The 2,500-nt window shown below is 47.6% G+C and overlaps 13 non-coding genes across 13 annotated transcripts in view; all 13 read right to left on the bottom strand.

Annotated features, from left to right (window-relative positions):
- Positions 1 to 82, bottom strand: part of LOC148993215 (5S ribosomal RNA) — a 119-nt gene extending 37 nt beyond the window's left edge. Inside the window, exon 1 of the ribosomal RNA XR_016158866.1 lies at positions 1 to 82. This exon is cut by the window's left edge and continues 37 nt beyond it. This is a non-coding gene — a ribosomal RNA (5S ribosomal RNA).
- Positions 83 to 145: 63 nt separating this feature from the next.
- On the bottom strand, positions 146 to 264 carry LOC148993214 (5S ribosomal RNA). The gene has a single exon (XR_016158864.1). It is a non-coding gene; the product is annotated as a 5S ribosomal RNA (ribosomal RNA).
- A 170-nt stretch (positions 265 to 434) lies between these two features.
- On the bottom strand, positions 435 to 553 carry LOC148993213 (5S ribosomal RNA). Its single transcript, XR_016158863.1, has one exon. It is a non-coding gene; the product is annotated as a 5S ribosomal RNA (ribosomal RNA).
- A 63-nt stretch (positions 554 to 616) lies between these two features.
- Positions 617 to 735, bottom strand: LOC148993212 (5S ribosomal RNA). Its single transcript, XR_016158862.1, has one exon. It is a non-coding gene; the product is annotated as a 5S ribosomal RNA (ribosomal RNA).
- Positions 736 to 798: 63 nt separating this feature from the next.
- On the bottom strand, positions 799 to 917 carry LOC148993211 (5S ribosomal RNA). The gene has a single exon (XR_016158861.1). It is a non-coding gene; the product is annotated as a 5S ribosomal RNA (ribosomal RNA).
- A 63-nt stretch (positions 918 to 980) lies between these two features.
- LOC148993210 (5S ribosomal RNA) lies at positions 981 to 1,099 on the bottom strand. Its single transcript, XR_016158860.1, has one exon. It is a non-coding gene; the product is annotated as a 5S ribosomal RNA (ribosomal RNA).
- Positions 1,100 to 1,162: 63 nt separating this feature from the next.
- Positions 1,163 to 1,281, bottom strand: LOC148993209 (5S ribosomal RNA). The gene has a single exon (XR_016158858.1). It is a non-coding gene; the product is annotated as a 5S ribosomal RNA (ribosomal RNA).
- A 63-nt stretch (positions 1,282 to 1,344) lies between these two features.
- LOC148993208 (5S ribosomal RNA) lies at positions 1,345 to 1,463 on the bottom strand. Its single transcript, XR_016162408.1, has one exon. It is a non-coding gene; the product is annotated as a 5S ribosomal RNA (ribosomal RNA).
- Positions 1,464 to 1,526: 63 nt separating this feature from the next.
- Positions 1,527 to 1,645, bottom strand: LOC148993207 (5S ribosomal RNA). Its single transcript, XR_016158857.1, has one exon. It is a non-coding gene; the product is annotated as a 5S ribosomal RNA (ribosomal RNA).
- A 63-nt stretch (positions 1,646 to 1,708) lies between these two features.
- LOC148993206 (5S ribosomal RNA) lies at positions 1,709 to 1,827 on the bottom strand. Its single transcript, XR_016158856.1, has one exon. It is a non-coding gene; the product is annotated as a 5S ribosomal RNA (ribosomal RNA).
- A 63-nt stretch (positions 1,828 to 1,890) lies between these two features.
- On the bottom strand, positions 1,891 to 2,009 carry LOC148993205 (5S ribosomal RNA). The gene has a single exon (XR_016158855.1). It is a non-coding gene; the product is annotated as a 5S ribosomal RNA (ribosomal RNA).
- A 169-nt stretch (positions 2,010 to 2,178) lies between these two features.
- Positions 2,179 to 2,297, bottom strand: LOC148993204 (5S ribosomal RNA). The gene has a single exon (XR_016158854.1). It is a non-coding gene; the product is annotated as a 5S ribosomal RNA (ribosomal RNA).
- Positions 2,298 to 2,360: 63 nt separating this feature from the next.
- On the bottom strand, positions 2,361 to 2,479 carry LOC148993203 (5S ribosomal RNA). The gene has a single exon (XR_016158853.1). It is a non-coding gene; the product is annotated as a 5S ribosomal RNA (ribosomal RNA).
- Positions 2,480 to 2,500: the final 21 nt, after the last annotated feature.

The raw sequence follows: 2,500 nt of genomic DNA, 5'->3' as shown, positions 1-2,500 counted from the left end.
CCAAGTACTAACCAGGCCCGACCCTGCTTAGCTTCCGAGATCAGACGAGTTCGGGCGTTCTCAAGGTGGTATGGCCGTAAGCGAAATCTGCTGCCAAAATTGGGCTATTTGAATGGTTAGAACATTAGGGTAGTAAACTACATAAAGCTTACAGCACCTGGTATTCCCAGGCGGTCTCCCATCCAAGTACTAACCAGGCCCGACCCTGCTTAGCTTCCGAGATCAGACGAGTTCGGGCGTTCTCAAGGTGGTATGGCCGTAAGCGAAATCTGCTGCCAAAATTGGGCTATTTGAAGAAGAAAAAAAAGAGACTCTTTCAGGCTTTCTGAAGAAACTGAGAGACTATTTCAGGAATTTTGAGGGGAAAAAAGACAATTTAGGATTTTTGAAACATTTCATTGACTCTTTTTTTTTTTTTTTTTTTTAAACAATAAAGCTTACAGCACCTGGTATTCCCAGGCGGTCTCCCATCCAAGTACTAACCAGGCCCGACCCTGCTTAGCTTCCGAGATCAGACGAGTTCGGGCGTTCTCAAGGTGGTATGGCCGTAAGCGAAATCTGCTGCCAAAATTGGGCTATTTGAATGGTTAGAACATTAGGGTAGTAAACTACATAAAGCTTACAGCACCTGGTATTCCCAGGCGGTCTCCCATCCAAGTACTAACCAGGCCCGACCCTGCTTAGCTTCCGAGATCAGACGAGTTCGGGCGTTCTCAAGGTGGTATGGCCGTAAGCGAAATCTGCTGCCAAAATTGGGCTATTTGAATGGTTAGAACATTAGGGTAGTAAACTACATAAAGCTTACAGCACCTGGTATTCCCAGGCGGTCTCCCATCCAAGTACTAACCAGGCCCGACCCTGCTTAGCTTCCGAGATCAGACGAGTTCGGGCGTTCTCAAGGTGGTATGGCCGTAAGCGAAATCTGCTGCCAAAATTGGGCTATTTGAATGGTTAGAACATTAGGGTAGTAAACTACATAAAGCTTACAGCACCTGGTATTCCCAGGCGGTCTCCCATCCAAGTACTAACCAGGCCCGACCCTGCTTAGCTTCCGAGATCAGACGAGTTCGGGCGTTCTCAAGGTGGTATGGCCGTAAGCGAAATCTGCTGCCAAAATTGGGCTATTTGAATGGTTAGAACATTAGGGTAGTAAACTACATAAAGCTTACAGCACCTGGTATTCCCAGGCGGTCTCCCATCCAAGTACTAACCAGGCCCGACCCTGCTTAGCTTCCGAGATCAGACGAGTTCGGGCGTTCTCAAGGTGGTATGGCCGTAAGCGAAATCTGCTGCCAAAATTGGGCTATTTGAATGGTTAGAACATTAGGGTAGTAAACTACATAAAGCTTACAGCACCTGGTATTCCCAGGCGGTCTCCCATCCAAGTACTAACCAGGCCCGACCCTGCTTAGCTTCCGAGATCAGGCGAGTTCGGGCGTTCTCAAGGTGGTATGGCCGTAAGCGAAATCTGCTGCCAAAATTGGGCTATTTGAATGGTTAGAACATTAGGGTAGTAAACTACATAAAGCTTACAGCACCTGGTATTCCCAGGCGGTCTCCCATCCAAGTACTAACCAGGCCCGACCCTGCTTAGCTTCCGAGATCAGACGAGTTCGGGCGTTCTCAAGGTGGTATGGCCGTAAGCGAAATCTGCTGCCAAAATTGGGCTATTTGAATGGTTAGAACATTAGGGTAGTAAACTACATAAAGCTTACAGCACCTGGTATTCCCAGGCGGTCTCCCATCCAAGTACTAACCAGGCCCGACCCTGCTTAGCTTCCGAGATCAGACGAGTTCGGGCGTTCTCAAGGTGGTATGGCCGTAAGCGAAATCTGCTGCCAAAATTGGGCTATTTGAATGGTTAGAACATTAGGGTAGTAAACTACATAAAGCTTACAGCACCTGGTATTCCCAGGCGGTCTCCCATCCAAGTACTAACCAGGCCCGACCCTGCTTAGCTTCCGAGATCAGACGAGTTCGGGCGTTCTCAAGGTGGTATGGCCGTAAGCGAAATCTGCTGCCAAAATTGGGCTATTTGAAGAAGAAAAAAAAGAGACTCTTTCAGGCTTTCTGAAGAAACTGAGAGACTATTTCAGGAATTTTGAGGGGAAAAAAGACAATTTAGGATTTTTGAAACATTTCATTGACTCTTTTTTTTTTTTTTTTTTTAAACAATAAAGCTTACAGCACCTGGTATTCCCAGGCGGTCTCCCATCCAAGTACTAACCAGGCCCGACCCTGCTTAGCTTCCGAGATCAGACGAGTTCGGGCGTTCTCAAGGTGGTATGGCCGTAAGCGAAATCTGCTGCCAAAATTGGGCTATTTGAATGGTTAGAACATTAGGGTTGTAAACTACATAAAGCTTACAGCACCTGGTATTCCCAGGCGGTCTCCCATCCAAGTACTAACCAGGCCCGACCCTGCTTAGCTTCCGAGATCAGACGAGTTCGGGCGTTCTCAAGGTGGTATGGCCGTAAGCGAAATCTGCTGCCAAAATTGG

This window comes from Pimephales promelas, chromosome 3 (genome assembly GCF_988280905.1).
Source record: "Pimephales promelas chromosome 3, fPimPro1.hap1.1, whole genome shotgun sequence".
NCBI lineage: Eukaryota > Metazoa > Chordata > Actinopteri > Cypriniformes > Leuciscidae > Pimephales > Pimephales promelas.
This window is presented reverse-complemented; position numbering and strand designations above follow the sequence as displayed.